Here is a 21,128-nt window from a genome sequence, read left to right on the forward strand (position 1 = left end):
CCAAAGCCCAGCAGACAGAGAGAGATTTAATTCCCATATTCCCCCTTGGGAAACGTAATAACGTGCAATGGCAGGATCATGACTTCTCTTACCTAACAGATCATCTTTTATTTATGACAAATTGAAACACCAGAGCCAGTCTCTGATAAACTATTCCACGAAGAAGAGAATAATGGAATCTGGGGAAAATACAGCCACGAACATGGAGTGCATATCCGTGCATTGAAAGCACTACATTATACCTCTGAATGTCGGTCTGTTGTTCCACAGTGTAAGGGAACTTAATGTATCTACTAGTCATTTTAATAATCCCATCCAAAATGACAGGTATTATTAAGCTTAATGATAGTTGTGATATCCCAGACCTAGAATACAATTGAACACAATTAGATTATCGCGGTATTTACGTGTTGTCAGCAATCAGGCTGATTGTTTCACACTGTGTCCAAATGTTTGTGCTAATCACGGCCACAGCCCATCCATTAACATTTCAACAGCTGCGGCGCATAGAAGAAAGGATTTCATTTAAATGACATATTTTACTTCTATATTCACTATTATAAAAATGCTCTCATGACTGAAAAGGTGAAATATAATGTGCAGTATACTACTCACTAGCACAAGGAATTATTATATATGCACTATATATAATATGTTATATATGCATTATAATGCCACTCATGTGTTTGCTCACCTTCTTCATCCACGGTTGCATTTTTCCCCCAAAAATGTTCGTACGCATGGGCCAGAGTTCGCGTAAAAATGCACACGTTCTGCCATCAGATTTGTTACTATAGATTGCAACGTATGCATGGTAAGAGGCGTACACATCCTGTTTGTGGGTACGCAATGGTTATAAATGAGACCTCTGGTGTGTTTAACCCAGAGGGGGAGCTTTTAATTATTTATTATTTTAATTGCAGCATGACGGACCACCACAGTCCTTGCAGCAACCGGTAAAGCAAGGCAGAAAGCTATTTGTTGAGATACTCTGAAGTATAAATGCACAGCCTGTCAGTAGTGAGATGTCATAAGCAGTTATCTATAGATGTAGATGAGAATCAACATGTTACCGTACCCTTTCAATAACATTGCCGGACATCTTGAGTAAATCTTAAATAACATGTAATATCCTGTAATATCATAGCACATGTCTTACACTGTTCATTATGTTAAATATGATCCTTCTTTTGTTCAGCTGTTCAATGAGGTATTTAATGAATGACACACCAGGCACGTGACAGTTTGAGGGTCTGACAGGTTATATTTGGCTTAATCGCTCCAAGCTGTAACTAACAGAATGCCCACTAAAGTCAGCCTGCTCGTTATAAGGCACTCTGGACTTATGCATCATGACTTTCTTTTCTTTACTGTGTTTTAATTGTGTTTTGTTTTACTGTTCATTCCTTCACCTAGACTGTCTGTCTGTACTCCAATCTGTCCCATTTTCCAGAACACCTCAACAGAGTTCTTCAGGCTCCCTCACAAACTCACACTCAATCCGACTCAAAGATGATTAGATTTTGGTAGTAATATGACAGTTCTGCATAGAGTAAGTTGCTTGTTAGTCATGCCTAAATACTATCAAATATGAATTCATTTCTGCCAAACCTTATGCCTTCTGTTTTCTTCTATATACATTTTTGTCATGCTGGCTTGACATGGCGAGGACAGAGATCGAGAATGATGGCTGGACATGGCGAGGGAGAAGGATGCATACACACGATGTCACGAAACAGGGGTTTAATACACAGTGAAGAGGACAGGGAAGACATTAATTAACAATGACCTGATGGCGAACAGACACAAACAGGGCAGCTTTATTCAATCATACCCAGGTGAACACAATCAGGAAACATAATAACACAGGACAAACATGAAACTCTACACTGAATCCCGGACCGGAGTTGCCCCTGCCGGACCAGATCATGACAATTTTACATTCTTGACATTTAGCAGATGCCCAGAGCCAGAGCGACAGTCCTTCTGGAGCAACTCAGGGTTAAGTGTCAGAGACACAATGGTAGTAAGTGGGGTGACATTGTGGTCTTCTGGTTCAGAGGCAAGTGTGTTACTCACTCGGCTACTACCACCCCCCCCCCACTCTTTAAAACTAGGCTGAGAGTTTGTTCTTCACTGGAAATTGTCCAGTTGCAGAATTTATACAAAAATACACTTTATTCCTTTACATATATTACACACACATATTATTTTAGTCTGAAATTAGTCGTTTCCCTATGCCTTCTTTATGTTATAACTTATTCATTACTTTTATTTATAGTGGGGTACTTTTTGCCTTCCGTTTTTGCAGTCTCCATTACTGTAGAGTAGCATCTCTGCAACAGTAAAAAAAGGGGGCTATTTTCAACATAGTGCTTGATCTAATGTCAGACCAGGACTGATTTACATAAATAAACAAATACACACCCAAAAAGTCCTGGAGAGGAGGCTGTAATTACCCACACGTCCCTTTATTACTTGAGTGTCATTATTCTCGTCACCCAGAAGACAAGCTTTAATGATGATGAGGAACCAACATTTGTGATTGACAGGTTTCTGGCTCCTGCTTCCTCCTTTGTTCCTGCTTGTTTCTTTCGCTTATAATTCCGCTTGTTCACCACGTCAGACAATGCAAACATGACCTCTGTCATCTCGGAACCACGTTTGTTACCAAACCAAATATGTAGATAGAGGACCACTACTTTAATAATTCTGATTGATGAACTAGTGAATCTTTCACATTTGAAAATTATTTTCGTCTGATATGGCTGATATTGCACAGTGGGTAAGTGGGACAGACACATTTCCTTGTTGTTATAAATTTGCATTAACAAACACTTCCCTGCACCCCACCCTCTCCACCCATAATGATCTACAGGATGCCGAGGCCCAAGTTTGACGGCCCAAGTTTGACGGCCCAAGTTTGACGAAAAATGGAAGTGAATTTAATGATTACATCGCTGCAGACTCTCCCTTTTTAATCCAAGTGCTCTCGTGGGAACCTCGGTGGTTTCCAATACATCCTCAAAACAAGGGCAGAGCTAACTATTTACACGCTCTCTCTCACTTTTTGTTTTGAGGAACCAAATGTTCTTTTCATGCGTAATTATGTTAGTTTACTGCAGGCCCAGGCAAGGAAACGCCCCATAAAAACATCAATCTGAACATTTCTTCCCTCCCGCTGTTTCCAGTGTTTTTGTTTTTTTTCATTTCTGTGTGTTTTGTGGCTTTGCCTTGTCTTGTCAGTTCTTGAATTCTTTTTTTTTTTTACTCCCGTGGTTTACACCTTCATTTCAACACCCATGCAGGGGACATGTGTGTGTTTTGCCTTGTTTTCATTTTGTGGACTGCTTATTTCGCTTTGATGTTCGTCTTCGGTCCCCCACTTTAGCCTATCCCATGCCGAACGTGCCAGCAGATTTGCCGCAAGTCATTAATTAATTAAAAGCCTGTTTAGAAAGGCTGGCTCTTTCTGCAACACTTATTCAGCGAGATTTTAATGTTACATTTCTTTCCCTCCCAAATTTCAATTATTTATTATTGCTGCCTGCACGCGAAATCTCGGCTTCAGCACAAGATGCCTTAGTGCCACTTTTTGGAATGGCAGCATTTTTAAAAAGATAGAGGGAGGGAGGGAGGGATGGAGGGAGGGAGGAACAGAGGAATGGAGGAAAGAATACAGTTCTCTTATTCTTTGTTCAACTTTTTCTGTAGATACCATGTACTCCATCAGACAAAATCGTCAAATGAATAGATGAATAATAAATCATTGAATTAATAAATTATGGGGATAATTAGAATTGTTCTTTCACAAGTTACATTCATTAAAGAATCCTCAATTTGCAGCAATTACAGAAGTCCGGCATCTAGATGTCAGTTTGCTGAGGTAATTCTAATAATTGGGTAGAATAAAGATTTTAATGTGACGGACTTGGGTTAACGAACACAACATCCATTGGAAATCATGGCTAATGCTTGCTGATAAAGTTCCTTTCTACGTGTATGCAGATATTCAATCATTAACAACATGAACAATGTCTGGACTTGGATTTTGGATTTGAAGGACAAAACATTTGTTACCTATGAGAAAGGCGGGCATTTCTAAATGACCCTAAACTTCACTGGGTTATCTGTCTCCACTGGGATTCCTCAAATTACAATGAGCCAAAGCAATACAATGGTCTTATGGTTTTACAATAATTTCCTTCCCCAGGCGCTCTGCGGCAAGGATATGGATGCTGGAAGGCATTTTTTTGTAAAAAGATTTGTTGTTGTGTGGTCTGCGAAGGCCGACGCTCCTCCTCGCTCGCCCGATCGGGAGGGAAACGCTGGCGTGTGTTGGAGTGCACTAGGCTGCTGAGAGGGAGAGTATTATTCGAAGTGATACTCCAGACAGACGCTGCCGCTCCCGCTGGCGCGCTCTCCTGCAGATCAATACGCTGGCGTCACGCAGCTCCCCGGGAGGAGGAGCGCAGGCCAGCCAGCCAGGGAAATGCACGGTTCCCGTCGTCTTTTTACTCATATCGGCCATTGTGCTGAGCTGTAACAGACGCTCGTGGATCGTCTCAGGAAGGTCCACCATGGATGAAGATGGCTACGCGCATCTGCAGTGCTATCGCACAGACAGACGAAAAAAGTAACCACATTCATGAGCCGGCAGTCAAAAAGGGGACCTCTGTCCCCCCCACCCCAAAACGCCCAGCTCCCCGCTCTTCATGCGTCGGGTGGGCCCCGTCACCGCCAGACAGAAGGCCACACAGCTGCAGGTGTCCAGAGAAGATGGCACCCGTCCCAGGCGAGCGCGGGGAAAGCCAGTGGTTTCCGTGCAGCTGCGTTTCTACCCCTCGAATCAGGGGGAGGCCGGGGGGGGGTGGGCGGGACTTTTATGATGGAGCCTTGGCAAATCTCAGGTGGCGGAGTCGCACAGAAAGGCTCCAGATATAGCGGCACTTTATTTACGGCGCTAAAAACAGGGGGGCCATGAATATTGCATCCGTGCGCTCTTTGCTGCGCGCCGCAGCGCATTTTTAGCTCTAAGTGCCGAGCAGTTTGATCCTCCCATTTGTCCCGGAGGCAGTAATCCCGTCATCTTGGGCGGGCAGTTTGACAGAAGCTGGCTCCTGAAATTAGGTGAGCATGAGCCTAAACTGAAAAAAACATGAACCCTGACATGATCGGGCTATTGATAGATCCACTGCTGCTTCGTGCATGTGGGAAGATTCTACTCCTTCTAGAAATGTCAATTGCAACTTATCAGATAAATTCACTTGAAGGAAGACGTGTCCTTCAAAACTCTTAAATAATAATGAATTTGAAGCGGTATTCAGGTAGATGGACAGATTGAGTTGCATTTTAATGCGACAGGTTAAAAAAGATTATACTATGTCATTTGCAGGTCTTATCAGACCAAAGGTACTAAATTGTAACGCATGTTTAAAATGCATACACTAATACGTAAAAACCTAATTTGTTAAAAGTACATTTAGATTAGATTAGATTAGATTCAACTTTATTGTCATTACACATGTACAAGTACAGGGCAATGAAATGTAGTTTAGGTCTAACCAGAAGTGCAATAAGCAGCAAGTGCAGGAGACAGGTCAAATAAGTTATGTATATACATTAAGTGATATGTGCAGGCAAAGGAAAATAAATATGAACATATTTAGAAAAAAGTCAGTGCAATGTGCAAAAAGGGGTGGTACGGTGATTATCAGGAGAGCATGGGGGGGGCAGAGGAGTTACAGACACGATTTAACTTCCTTTTGCTGTTGGATAAACTGCCTTCAATGCTGTCTGGTGACAGGATTTGGCGTTCCTGTATCTAACTAGAGTGATTAGAAGTTCGCCTGTCCACAGTGCCTGTTGCATAAGAACATTGTAAAAGTGTATTTGAAGACATTATTACTGAAAATTACTGTCTGCATGATGAATTAATGATTATTCTTTTTCGATGCATGAAGGCAGCACAAGACTACATTTCAGCTGTGCCACTGCCGCAGGAAACCTCAGTGTCAGCACGAGCCGGTTGATAATGAGCCAAATCACTCCTGCATTTTACAGCCCAGAGCGGGAGTGGGGAGATAAAGACGGTGAAGGAGTTCATCTCACTCACATGCCGTACCGTGTGCCGTCATGCTGGCTCTTGCGCGTCGTCACTGTTTAAGCATTCGCTGCATCGAGTCGGCCTTGCGAACACAAGCCAACTCATTCAAGTGTCGCTCTTTCTGCTCCTTCCTCACTCCCGCTCTTTGAGAAGTCAGCGCGGCTTCAGAACAAAACTCCAGCCACATTTTCCAAACATGACAAGAAATATGCCCCCCCACCCCCCCACCTGTCGGGAGAAATGCAAGCGCTGGGATTTCGGCCAAGCAACAGCCCGTGAGATTTGCTACAAGGCGCATTTGGGAGGCGAGAGAAAAGCCCCCTGATCAGGCGTGACCTGTGGAGATGGCGGTTTTACAGAAGCACAAACTGCTCGAACAAAGCCGGTTGGCCTGCTTCATGTTGTGGAGCGGTCAGGAAAGAGCCTCTTCCAATGGGCTCGTTGTGCTTTTCTGTGACAACATGCTCTCCTCAAAGAAAAGCCGAGCTGCTCGGAATGTGATTTGAGATTATGTTGAATCTCATGACAAGTCCAGAATGGAACATACAGATCCTTAACCCTAATGAGTGGATCAGCTGTAGTCCGCAAATACTGTTCGCCACAAGACACTTCAAAAGACTTCTTCAAAGCTCCATGGCTTAGTGTCAAATGTCACATGACCAAAATGGAAAATATAAAGTGTCACTCCATCCAGAACAAATAGAAAGCCATACAAATGCATGGCAAACATGCTCCGGTGCTGATTCCTGGCCTCCACATTCATGTCTCCACATCTTTTCCCGCTGCCAAGCGCCCGTTTAGCCGCATCGTCTTCTTCTGCATTACCCCCAAAGTCTCTGACTTTGCTGTCTCTTCTCAAAGCTCTTGCTGAGCAGATTCCAGTCCACAAAAGTTCTCTCTTTGATGCCAAAGACTTGTTATTCATACACCGATCAGGCTCTTCATGATCTTTCTCCCTCAACTGGTTTGTTGGTACACGAGGAGTGACAAAGGAAGTGATGTGACTAACAAAAAATCTGATTCCTCAAATAACACACAAAACAAGATAATGAAATGACTATGACTAGGTCATGAAAGGGACTGGCACGCGTCTTCTTGTCCCTGCCTCCCGCTGAATCTCTGGCTGCAGTCAACGATGAGTCTGCGACAACTTTGGCCGCCTTTGGACGTGCACGATTGGCAATTTTGAATTCGGGGATTTTAGTCTGTGACGCTCGGTAGGCTCGGTAGGCTATCAGCTAACCTTACAAATGTCTTTAGACATTGTCCTGTATTTTCAAAGGACATCATGTTTTCTGAGCTCGTGACGGCATCTTGAATTGATGCAACCTGTTTTACAGAAAACAGACAGCGTCCAGTATTTGTGACACCACTGGTGTATAGTGTCTGGACCCCCTTTTTTTGGTCTTCCAGAAGTAGCAGTACAGATGCCATTTAAATGTCGCTTAAATTCTGACCTCTGAAGGTAAGGTTATATGATTTCAGACCAACTGGTCATTGGCTAAATGAAACCCTTTATCCCATACCACTCCCGGCAGTACAGGAAAGATCAAAGGACAGCGGTGTCGCCGCACAATTATTTTGGACCCAAATCATGTCAGCAAAATGCCGCTGGCGCTTATCTGTACTGATTATTTAACCTTAAACAAATCCTGACAACTGCTGGCCATTCGGTAGCATGTGATTGCTCTCATGGAGCGGTTTTGTGATGCTTAATTAATTGGATCTTTATTAGAAACACAGCAGTGGACCGACAGTCTTTTGAGATCTTGGCGCAGCCTGCAGTCAGGAGGCGCATTAGCACTTTGAGCATGTGGGACCGACACGGAACAGAAACGCCATACAAATGTGCTCTGTCTGAACCCAGCAGGCGAAGGGGGAGCTGGAGAAATCAATAGAGGCCTCAGCTTCTCACTTAACATTTATGTGCATGAGTATCTGAGAGAGAGAGAGGGGAGGTTGCGAGAGAACATAAAAGAGTAACAACATGGGAACAACATAACATGGTGGGCAGCCATGACAGGCGCCCGGGGAGCAGCATGTGGGTGCGTTGCCTGGGATTCGAACCGGCAACCTTTTTACAGGTCCGTTTCCATAACCACTAGGCCAAAGTTGCCCCAGTGGAGGGCTCTCCTATTAGTGCGTTTTTAAAGTTACTTGCCATGTATTGTCTGTCAGAGTTGCACAGCAGCACCTTCATGTATAGTCAGTCTAGCTTCACCAGTGTGTTTCTTGCAGTAGAACATCAACGCTCATAAACAATCACCCACCGTATATCATCAGGTTCCTGCCCTCTTTTCCTGGCTCGGTGGGTGACCGTCACATTCAGGTAGACGAAGCTTGAGACATAAAATAAGGCACCCTCAGACACTTGTAGTCTCTGCCGCAAAACCTCAGACAAACAGTGTCAGATTCCTCTGTAGAACCCACAAACAAAAATGCAGAGGAAAATAGCTGGAAGGAAAATGCAGAAGGAAGCACTTTAGGGGCCACAAACAACCACCCTTAAAAATATTTTTTTATGTCCAACCATAAAAAAACTATTTGGAGCCTGACTCCATTAGAGTCCCTCCTTTTTTCTCACTTGGTCATGAAAGGAAGCCTGATGTCCGACTCTACAGCTTTCAATACATTCTTCACACCCTTCACCGCCTTTCTGACAAATCATCTCCATCTCAGGAACGAGGACGAATATTCAGGTCACTTTCTCCCTGTTTCTGTTTGTGAACGGATGATCGGAGTCCCTGAAGCGCTCTCTGTGCTCTCGCCACCGTTACGTCTCTTATTTACCGCAGCTTGTGTGCGCAGTGGTCTTCACAGCAAAATATGACTAACATCCATAATTTACCACCTTCCATTTCATTTCCCTTGCTTCGCAGTGTAGTTTCATCTGTGTCTTTCTTTAATCTGTCCCTCTTCCTTTGAGAAGGTCACTCCAGTTCAAGTGTCGGGAGCTCTTCTAAGTGGGATAATTGCTCCCTTTTTTATGTGCCTTGTTAAATGGTGGATCAAAGGAGAGCAGCACTTGGTGAATGGGATGCGGAGGGCTTCATGGGTGTAGGATCCAGCCATCTGTGCAGACACGTGTGAATTAAAAATTGATTAATTAGGCACTGGAGAAGGCCACTTTGTTAGAGCACTTGGTTATGAGAAGAAGTCAGAAGTGTGTGTTTGTTTGTGCTGGAGAATAGTGAACGCGGGTCGTTCAGATTGCTAGCGAGGGACAGCGTATTAAGGTAGGTGACAAAATCATTGCGTAATTGCGGGACCAGCGCAGGTCGATTGGGGCTGAGATGTAAACCAGCCGTCAGACTCGACCAGCTTGAATATTGATTCGCTTTGACATTTTCCTTCTGCTTTTTGCAAGTCTTTATCAAACAAGGTCCTATCTGCATCAATCAGTTGTGCGAATCATGCGCACAACCGATGGTGCGTGACATGCAGGCTTATCACTGGCAGGCTGAACCAGATGGGCACCTGGATAAGTCTGCGAGGGTCACAGATCTCACAGGCTTCACCAAGCTGTGAGTGAAGCATGTGTACAGCCACCATCCTTTCTTTGCTTACTTTTCTGTTTAGACTTACATTGAACTTCAGAACTCAAATGCATTTTGTCAGATTTATTCAATTGTTTTTTCAAATTCTACAAGCTGTCCATTCTGTCTGTGCGTGTGTCTGTGTGTGTGTTGTCCAGCCTCGGTTCTGCAATAAACCTTGTGCATCAGTACGTTTCCATGCGTAGTTTAGTGGAGCTATGGTTTTATTTTAAACCCAACTAACTGTCCTTGACCCAGTATACTGTACAAGCAATGTTCTGCTTGACATATTATGTCCAAAACTACTATGTGGTAAAATGTTGTGTGGTGAACTGGATAGCATCACAGCTCTATTCATTTTATAGCTTCTTTTCTTTTTAAAGGCATATTTTGCACAACTGCAAAGGAGACATGACATTCCAAGACACATGGCATAATATGTCTGGACAGAGGGCAAATCAAACATGTTTACTCGTGCATCACTATATAGAAACATGGTAATTTTGAGATTGTGTTTTATTGCCATTTTGAAAATCTCACCTTTCATTTGGAAACATGGCTGAGGTGACTGGACGGTGCAGATCTCACAGTTTAAGGATCTTCTCCGGCGTCCAGCACGAGCTGGGTGCCATTGCCAGTCCTGAGACACTGATTTCAGCTCCTTCCCCTTTTGCTTCCTTTAAAGGGGTTCCTGCACCAGTGTTCCGGGTCCGGTCTTGTTGTCTGTCCGTCAGTGTGTGTGTGGTATGAGAGTGCCTGGTGTGAGTATTGTGCTCATGGTGTGTGGTCAGTTTGCTTGTGCAGCCGCAGGGCATACCCTGGGTGGTCCGTGCCAGTGGTTTTACTGTGACTGGTCAGTAGGCTGTCAGGGCCATCAGGTAGAGCCTGAGTGGACCTTGCCCGTGTGTCCTGCCGGAGACAGCGTGAAATTTTAGAAGTTCGTTGTTTACATTTATGGTAATGTTTGATTTTTTTTCTAACATGGCTCATTCTCATGTTATAAGCCACTTAACAGTATCATAAATGTAAACAGTGAACTTTAGTGCAATGACACTTAGTTTATTATTATGAGCTAGTTTGTGTTACAGCATTTAGATATGGAAACATCTCATGATCTCATGACAATCTCAGCAGGAATCAAACAAGGCATGTTTTTTGGATTAGCAGTTATGGATGCATTTCTGTAGTGACTATAAGGAATGATGCATCAGACCCATCTGCTTGGTTCAACTTCTTTAAGAATCACTGAGGTTAGACAGGCACAGGATGCAGAAAATCAGCATCTGTACTCATTCATCATTAATGAGTTTATAAAAAAGAACAACCACTGCTGATTGTAGAACATTTCTCAACACAGCATTTCCACTGACGTGGTAATGGGTTGTTTGTGGAAGGTTTATAGTATTTGTTTAGTATTGCTCAGTGTAACTGCTGGGAATATAGTGCCCCACCCCCCCACCCCACCCCAAAAAAAGCCAACCAGAAGATATCAATATGGTTTGCTATAATATTGAAAACTGCTCCACAGCAGGTGCACACAAGCAAATGGTGCACACAACAAAATGTGTTCTCTGCTTTTAACCATCACCCTTGGTGAGCAATAGCAGCCATGACAACTTTCTGATTATGAGGCAGCTTCCTTAACTGCTAGGCAACCACTGTTGGTTGTGCTGCCTATGAACCTACATTATATGGAAAGAAATATATAATAAAAAATATAATTTTGCAATGGATGAACAACCAGAAATTCATAAGACTAAAGCTGAAATGAGTGAAATGGAGAAAGGAGTGGACCTGATCTGGTCAGAAAAAAAAGAAAACACAAGCCCATTTTTGACACACCACACGCGTGTTGCTGTTGTGTTTTAGCGCCTCGACAGCCAAGTAAAAATATTTGGAACTTTCATCGAAAAAGGGTCCATTCCAAGTTTACATCACCACCAGTATGGGCAGTTTGACAATCTTGCCTCTGAGCAAATCGGCTACGACTACTACAGCACAGTCTGAAGTGTCTGACAAGCGCAGTATGAGCTTCTGGGACCTTCATGTGCCATCTTGTAATTAAAGTTTCAGCTCATTGTGCAAAGCCTTTAGTACTTACCTTAATAATGCATGCTAGTTTTTAGACACATTTTCTCCACCAGCATTCATCGTGATCTGACAGCCAGAGTTACAGTGGCTAGGACCTGTTGCCCAGATACAGTACTGGTGAAGTTATGTAAAGGAGGCTGTTCATTTTTACAAGCACAATTCGGAGATTTCTCTTAATGGGTGTTTTACATTTTTGTGCCAACAGCCTAACAAAGTGACATAAGTAAAGAACATAATCTTAAAAAGTGCCTTCTTCTTTGCACTTTTGTTTTTTTGGTTGAAAGAAGTGTATAATTAAGCAGGAAGCCATCTGCTTGAAGCCATCTGTGTGTCACCCTGAGTCAGGTAGGAGCACCAGCGATGCTCTCTGGAGATTTTTACCTCTATCTGAACAGTAACAGGCCTGTTTTAGAAGCTCCACAAAAAGAGGCAAGGTGCTCGTGGGCAAATAGACCATTTTCTTGGTCTGACAGTGAGCTGCTGGTTTTGCCTGATGGAAGATGGCCAGCGGTGACCCGGCGCACTGTTATGCCCCCTGCACTACTACTCCAACAGAGAGGAACCCAATTTAGCCTGGCAGAACCTTCGTTCTCGGCACTGTGTAGTTTCGGCCTCTGCCACTGTCACGGTCAACTAGAGGGACTCATACTGATGCTGTCAAGGCTACATTAGCAATTGCGACTCGTCTTGTCAGCTGTGTGTGTGGCGTGGATTTATTCCTCTGAGAGTATTATGCTTTCGTTCACCCTTCAATTCATATCTTACACACCAGTTAGAGTAAACAAAGCGAGACTCTTGAATTACCAAAGGAAGATACCATTTTAAAAGATGATAAGTAACCCACCGTAATCTCGGCGTGAGAAAGAGGACTCCTTGCAGACTTTCAGCTGGGTGTGCGGCTGTCGAGGGAGGCGAGTGCCACGCCATGAATTGTATGATTTCTGGGCTTTTACACTTGGATTAGCCACCCAGGGGGGCTGAGTCAAGCCTGGGCTCTCCTTTGGTCATTGAGCTGAAGGGGAAATGCCAGCCTCATCGAGCCTGGTGGACTTTGCTCCCGGTGAGCAACTCCCCTGGGAGAATGAAAGGGGTCGGGCATCGATTGCAGCTCAGGAAGCCGCAGAGCGATGGAACACTCCAGTCTAGCACTATTTATGAAAATGACATGCAATAGACCTATAATTAGCCCTTTGAATGACAGGGCCCTGATTTGTCTCGGCCATCTAAGGCAGGAACATGTAGTGGACATCACAGCACTAGTTCATGCATATGGGGCACTAATTTAAAAAAAGCAGAGCCTTGTGCCAACGTCATTTAAATATCCACTCCCACCTGGCGAGTTTATTTGCATGATCATCCCTCTTGCCTCCCACGTCCTGCCTGTAATTAGGAATATGCCTAGCGTTGTGATTCAAAATTAGTTTTGCACGTAGCGAAACATGTCTGCATCTTGCACTGTGCCTACTGCCAAATTGAGCCCATGGATTCCAAAGTTAAATTCACCTTATGATGGCAGGGGTGCCACGTGTCTCAGCAATTATCACATAGCATTAACACCTCAAGAATCTGCACAATAATTTAATGCAGTTATCATTAATGCAGCTGTAACTGCATGAAACAAAGAGTGTTGAGTGGTATTAAATAACTTGGTCAATTAACTGGGCACATAAATCTATTGACATTTCTATGTGGATTTTTTATTATGATGTTACAGATGTCCAGCCTTAGAGCTGTTCTGCCAGAAGTTTGTAGTAAGTGCAAATGGATTTTTGAAGTAAATTATGTAAAAATTAAACAACAAACTTTTTCGTCCTTGTAGGTGGTTGCTGGATTACGAAATCTAATTTTTTGTCTTTTTTTTATTTAACTTTTACCCAATTTGTTGTGCCTTTTAAGTTCCATGTTGCTCCATGATGAGACATGAGTTGAAAGTTTGCACATTTTCTGGGTTACAGACAAGTATTAGTGATGCAGATCAGATCCTCTTAGCGATTGGCCTCTACGTTTTTAGGCTCTTGTGTCTTGTTCTCTAAACCTGTGTTAGTAATGGTGCATTAAAGAAACAGCAGGCTGACCAATCTATCTGCTCTGACTTGTCGCCTCTGAATTATTGATGGAAATTCAGGGGCTCAGTTAATGAGCCAGGACATCTTTTATGCAGAAAAGTAATCAGTCTAAACAAGGTGAGAACACATTCAGCCTGTGGTGAAGGTATGGGAACAGCCTTGTCTGAAATTCCTGTAGGTCGCAGGTAGATGAATATCCCCTTTGTGCTAATTACTTACTTGTGCTAATTGTTGTATGATTTCCTAAACCTAATCACCAAGCATTGTGTCTTAAACCGTGTGACCCGCTCTGCAGAAAAGAGAATGTCCTGGTGATCAACAATGCAAGATAATCACCCTCAGAGCCATGTTTAAATGTAAATGACAAAGACCTATGTATGCCTATTTATTCTGATAATGAGCAAAGATATGGGGAAGTGCATCTTGAATTTACATTTACAGCAAGTAAATGTAAAAGGGACAGTCCCCCCCTGGAGCAACTTAGGGTTAAGTGTCTTGCTCAGGGACACAATGGTAGTGGTTCATAGGTGAGTGTGTTACCCACTAGGCTACTACCACCCCTTAACAGTTCACTTAACAGTTGCAAAACTGATGCATCCTGCATGTACAGCCGTTTACACAGGGGGTATGGTAGTAGCCTAGTGGATAACACACTCGCCTATGAACCAGAAGACCCAGGTTCAAATCATTGTGTCCCTGAGCAAGACACTTAACCCTAAGTTGCTCCAGGGGGACTGTCCCCTGTAACTACTGATTGTAAGTCGCTCTGGATAAGGGCGTCTGTTAAATGCCATAAATGTAAATGTAAATGTACACAGCGGTGTGCCCCACTGCACTACATGCATGTATTCAAGAGACAATGATTGTAATTGACAAATGTGTACGATTTCATCAGACTAAAATAAGACTTCAAAGGTGAGTTATTCTATGCTGTTTAATGGCAAAACCAAACAATTGGTGTTTCGATCTATTTTTGATTTACTCTGTTTTTAGTCTCAAATTTGTCTTATGCACCAGAAACCCAAAATAAACCTGTGCACTTAAAAATGAGAAGGATTAACAAAGATTTTGTGTGTGCATGTGTGTGTTTGTGGCTCTGCATGTGACACTCAGCTGTGGATTCATACCAGGAGATTTTCATGCTTTTATTGTTCCAATTGCCAAATACTTTTGGAATCTGCTCGATGCCCAGGCAGCATGCAGGGCTTTTATTTTTCCCCTTCCAAATGACCACATGTTCAATTTTCCACCAGTGTCTAGATTTACGAGCTATTTTTTTTTAATAATTTAAAGATTTTTTAAAGCAATTACTAAACATTTATAATATTGTTAGGCTATCGAGTGGACAGTTTGAGTAGTGAGATTGACTTGGAGTTACATGTTGTTTGCGTTATTATTTTTTAATTATTTTTTGGAGAAGTGTATAATTTTTACCTGGGATATTTTGCTATTTCTTACAAAAGGTCTAGGCATTAGATTTTCATGAAATTGCCCATTTCAACAAAGTCAAACTGAATTATTAGACCTATGTCTGAATATGAACTTGGAAGAATAGAGGTATATAGACTGCAGTGCAATTTATGTAAATCAAATTCAAATTCAAATTTTATTTGTCACATACACAGTCATACACGGTATGATGTGCAGTGAAATGCTTTCTGCAACTGCTACAGACCACAGTATTGCAAATGTTGCAAGTAAACAGTGAACCAATATGCAAATATTGCAAACATAACCAAGTATTACACTTTTACGTCTTTAACATAAAATATGTGTAACTGGTAGGGTGAAGGTGTGCAAATGAGTTACAGTTTTTTACAATGTTTAAGAAAGAAGAAAGAGCCATAAAAGAGCCATGTAGTGAATGTTGTGCACTTATTGTGTTCTTTGTTAAATATCGCTCTATAAGTAAAAGGCTCTCTAAATGCTTCTGTAAATGAACTTGGGTAACAACAATTATTTTTAGCCAGTTGCAATTAGCCCTTCATTGGGGAGGTGGTAATTAATATGACATTACCATGCAAATGGCCTGATAACAGCACCCATTCTCACCAGAACACCTCATTAAGACACCTTGTACCGCCTCCTCTTGTTATCTATTTCACTCAAGCAATGGAATTTAATCTGTTATTAGAAATGTATGCGTGGTAGTTTTTGATCTGTAAAATGTTAACTGTGACAACTAGTAGTCACAGATAAGAATGTACCATGCAATGTGAAAAAATGGTCTGATCCTGTTTAAAACCTTACTTTACTTTATTAAATATCAAGTTGATGTCACCAGTCTTTTCAATATAATGTGTTTAATTCATTGGGACACTCTAACTGTTTTAATCTAACTAAGTACACTAAATGACCAATATAAGTGCTGTGAAAGTCATACTTTATGGGCCAATGTCATTTCATGTATGTGTTCAGGATTTAAAAAAAATAGCTAAATAGCTGAAGAAGATTGCTTGCTTGGTTTCTATATATTGTAGAGAGGAGAACTAATTAGCTAACTACCTTCCAACCATTTTTTTAAATGTATTTTTCTTTCCAATGAAACAAATGACTTTAATGCTCAAGTTATGTACAAATACATCCATCTAAAGTATTAGTTTTTACACTTAATACTATTTGTAGTTACCATTGTAGATGTCTCTGTGTGGACCATGACATAAATTTGCTTTCGTATCTTAATCTGATTTATGGCCTCATTTGAACTGACTGTTTGCTTTATTAGAGGCCACAATTTTCACCAATCCATCACTGTCTATTTGAACTACGCACACAAAGCCCAGCAAGTTCATAACCACTGAGAGTTCCAGAGGATTTGCCTGTTATGTTTATCAAAGGTCTGATCAGCCATTTTAATTAAGCGATAAAAACCAGCAATATTACTGGCCTGTCGTATTTCATCAAAAAAAATATTTTAAAAATTATAAATCAGTGGCAATTGCATTCAGGCCCCAACTGACTGGATATGAAGCTATCAAATAGTTATTAAACTCTGACAAGATAAGAGTAGACAATGGACTTGATTTGGCCTTTCATCCAAAGGCATCAGACGGCAAGGAAACTTGATTGAATTTAGATGACAGGATTACTGGGATGAGATGTCAGCCTTTTAAAGCATAATAGGAAAATTATTTCCAAAATTCTTTCACACCTAATGAAAAAATAGTGTTCTGCTCAAGTAAAGCAGCTCAATTAATTAGCATTCATACCTATACCTGTGTATTACAACAAGTAGTAAAGCAAAATAGCATTAATACTAGTACAGTGGCCAATAGTTGACTACTAACACTGAGAGCCTCCAACCTTCCTTTTACAACATTTGCTTCATTGTTTTATGTCTGACCGGCCCACTGTGAATGTAGGCCTTTTTAAAATAATTTCTTATTATCTTACAGCTCCCCTGGCTGCTTACAGTGGCCTTATGAGAAACACTAGCCTAGATAATTACTCTGGGAACAGATGAATTCTGTTGACCTGACCAACACAGGAAGCATATATTTAATTTTTTAGTTTTTATTGTATTGAGACTGCTCCTGCATGCCTTGGTCAGAACCAGTGACAGGGAAACAGGGAGGCAGACATCCACAATTATATCACAACTCCACCCGGATCCTAACAGCATCGTGGAGCATACGCGACCCCACTGGGAACCAGGTGAGTGTCGGGATCCTGCTGGGCAGAAAACACATCCTGACCTCCACCACCATGGCGGAACACACACAACCCCACAAGTAGACGAGGAATCAGGGTCCACAGGAGGAAACCGGGAACGTATTCAGGCAAAAGGCAGAGCCAAGACTTCACAACTGGCCACGGGGCTGAGTCGGCTGTGTCTACGTTTTGGTTCTTTCATTCTGATGGCAGGGGAAGAAGGAGGACGCAATCGTATAACTCACACACAGGGAAATTTAATTAAAAAAAGTATGGCAAGATGGCCTTAGACTGACATGAAACACAGATAAAAGACAAATGACCGAATGAGGACGGGACATGCAAGGCTACATTTATACTTATCATAACAGGTAGAAACAATCAGGGTAACACAAGATGAAATCCGGGTCCAGAGTACCAGGAAATATCCGGATATTCCAGATTCAAACTGTGAGCATCCTGCTGCACCTCATCCCTTAACGTCATCCATTGATTTGAGATCTGGGTACCTCACTGCAACTGGAGTACACTGAATTGACTGTGGTTCTCAGAACCAGCAGGGTGTGTGATGATGTGTGGATTGCCCTGCTGATGGTAAGCATGCAACCTATAAAAGCTCTATAAGCCTACTGACATTGGTCACCTTGAACAGTTCCGTTCTCTCCTGATCTTGCCCATTTGTCTAGGAGGTTCCGTCTCAATTGGTCCGTGGTTTGTGAGATGAAGGTCTACTACCTACATCAGTTTCAAAAACCACACATCTTCTGTTGTTGGTAAACCCAAAACAAAAAACGTTTCACATTTCAATTTTGTTTTCCAGCATATTGTGTTGCAATCTCTGCATTACACTGCTGGAAGAGACCAGTAACATCATACCATTGCCTTGATGGTCTGTCTGTTGATCGGTACCAATCTAGACTGGTGGCTCATGTGAAAAAGATTCCAGGGCCCAAGGTTGCCATAAGAACACAGAATTACACTGCCTCCACCAGCCAGTTTTCTGTCCATGTTCCATCTTACTGCCATATCGTCCCATACATTAACACTGACTAAAAAGACAGGATTTTTTTTAATGCTGAGCACAATACGGTCCCTTCAGCAACATTAATGTATGGAAAATTATATTTTTCATGAATAAATTAAATTAAACTTGATTTAAAATTCCAGAGGGAATGACCTTGATGTCCTCAACGGAGGGTTAAGGAATGCTGACTGTTTGTCTGCAGCAGAAATGAGCACATTGGTGATCATTGCAATAAGACTTTAAATGGCAATGACATCTAGTAGTAGCAGTAGAAGTAGTATGTATGTATGTGTGTATGCCATTTGTGTGTGTGTTTTCTATATAGCTACTTGACATTTATATTTCCTTCAGGATAAATAATGTATCTCTATCAATCTATCTACCAATAAATCTTTGAACTCGTTTTTTTTTTCCTGCCTTTAACAGGACAACTTCAATAACTGACTGTTTACTCACCACATATCTAGGACATACACCATTATGATGGGATTTTATATTTTTTTGGCAGCTGTTGAAAATAAACTCATTAGTGCTTCAATTCCATTTGTTATTAAGCAAAAGTGAAACTTTCCCAAAAAAAAGTTGTGAAACTGGCCCTACATATATCAGATACACACCTCTGGCCATTTATCTTGGTGGCTGGTCCAGATGGGCAGCAACGCTGGACGGAGAGGCTGACTGTGAGCTAAATCCGAATGTGTTAATGTTCTTCCCGGAATGGGATGCTGGAAGTGAAATATTGCTGCAGCAGTTCCGGCACATCAGCTGGTGGCAGACACAGAGCACAGTGAGATGCAACAGAGCCCAGGGCAATGCAGATTTGTTTATTTTATGGGAATATGTTTTTGCAGCTTAACATCCTCACTGGGCACTGCCGCTGGGGAAGTCAGCGCTGCATTATTATTACTGTTCAGAAGTGTCATCTTCCACACCAAAGCTCTAACATGGTCAGACACAAGCTATGCAGGACATACGTCTGGACTCCCACTGGCAAAAAACATTATTTATTTATGTATTTGCTTGTTTACTATAGAATGACTACAATGACTAAAAGATCTACTTATGGATAAATGGTCATACTTAAACAATCAACTTGTGAATTTAGTATATTATTCATGTTTTTTGACAGGCTGACATTCCATGAACCAAAAGGCCATTTTAGTACATGAACATGGCCGTGCAGAGCTAACAGAATTTCCCATCAAATCTGTAGTCTGTGCATGAATATTTCAAATAACTGTGGCTTCTGTGCATGCATGCAATAGACTTCACATAATGAATGAATAAATGCATCACAAAAACTACAGTATTTGAGCACCAACCAAGAACACACAGTGGCATGTTGTGACCTTAAATAGTTAGATTTGGTAGGGCCCTGTGGCTGTGTGTTAATTGAGAAACCTCCCAGTAGGCATGACAGTCAACTCCCAACCCTTTCCCTATCTGTCAGCTTTAGAAGTGTAAATTAATGTTTCAAGGCCTGTGACAACATCAGTCATGTGATCATGCAACTCCAAAAGTGTACTGTACTGAATTAATTCTGCTAATTACTTAATAAAACATGCAGAGTCTGTAGCCAATGACAGCAAAAAATAAGATTTACCTCAAATACATTTGTTGGACTCCATGTGCAGATATACCAGTCCTTTCTTAGATCTGCATTAAAGGCATGCTGAACTTTTTGCCTTCCCAATAGAGAGTGGAACTAACAAAGCAATTATCCTTTTATAAAACACTTAAAACAAATGAACAAATGGTCTGTCTGCATCACAACCTTCAACGTCTCTCATGCTAACATGCCTACTTTTCACTCTTTTTTCCAAAATAAATGTGCTCATACTCTTTGATAATCACATCCGAGATTCAGCACAGCACTTTTTGTTTTTGTGATAGTCCATGTTTTTAAGTACATTGACTGCATTGTGTATTTACACAAAGGCGCAGTTTGAGCCTCTAGGAGCCAATAAAAGGGACATAAAAGCTATTTCCTGGAGTAAAAAAGCAAACACGTGTGTATGCCTGAGTACTTCAGACTTCGCAAACTCTTAACTCAAGCAAGCTGATCGCTCGGTCCCAAAGGCATCCATGAAAAGCAGGAGCCCAATCCATTAAACTGGCAGCTGGGTGAGGCCCTTAGAGCTTCAAAGCACTGAACATATCCCTACACTGCATGTGGCTGTGATCTCTCTCTAGATGTGGGCAGCAGACACTTATCCAAAAAGAGGACCTCTGGCCGTGACGTGCTTGAAACAGTACTAAAGATGTGGACTCAGAAGGGCCCATTCTGGGAGCTGATATGGAAATATGTTCTTCATGGAACAGAAATAATTGTCACGCCCACACCAAGTGGGGTATCAGCCAACATTTTATGAGCCGCCCTTTTCAGAGTGACTTACAATCAGTATTTACAGGGACAGTCCCCGTGGAGACACTCATATAAAGTCATTAAAATCTGATTAACAGTTGAATGTATAACATGAAATATATAGCTCCCATCACAAGAGAAACCTTTTTATTAATAGCGCATTTATAGTATCTTTGCTTGCCTTGAGTTGTGAACCACATGGTATTGCATGCATTGCTTCCATATTCCAGCACCTCCGCAGCCGCAGCCTTGTGCTTGCCTTTTCTATTCACATTTGCACAGAAATGTC

General features: G+C 41.9%; 1 protein-coding gene across 4 annotated transcripts in view; it reads right to left on the reverse strand.

Moving 5' to 3' along the window:
- LOC114798140 (metabotropic glutamate receptor 4-like) overlaps window positions 1-21,128 on the reverse strand; it is a 179,022-nt gene that overhangs the window by 143,021 nt on the left and 14,873 nt on the right. Inside the window, exon 1 of one of the 4 annotated variants that reach the window (XM_028993576.1) lies at window positions 6,116-6,242. The exons of the other annotated variants lie outside the window; for them this stretch is intronic. The gene's annotated coding sequence lies outside the window, so the exon portion shown is untranslated. Of the gene's footprint in view, window positions 1-6,115; window positions 6,243-21,128 lie in introns of those variants that run through there. 4 annotated transcript variants of the gene reach the window in all.

The sequence above is a fragment of the Denticeps clupeoides genome, chromosome 10, assembly GCF_900700375.1.
Source record: "Denticeps clupeoides chromosome 10, fDenClu1.1, whole genome shotgun sequence".
In the NCBI taxonomy this organism is placed as follows: domain Eukaryota; kingdom Metazoa; phylum Chordata; class Actinopteri; order Clupeiformes; family Denticipitidae; genus Denticeps; species Denticeps clupeoides.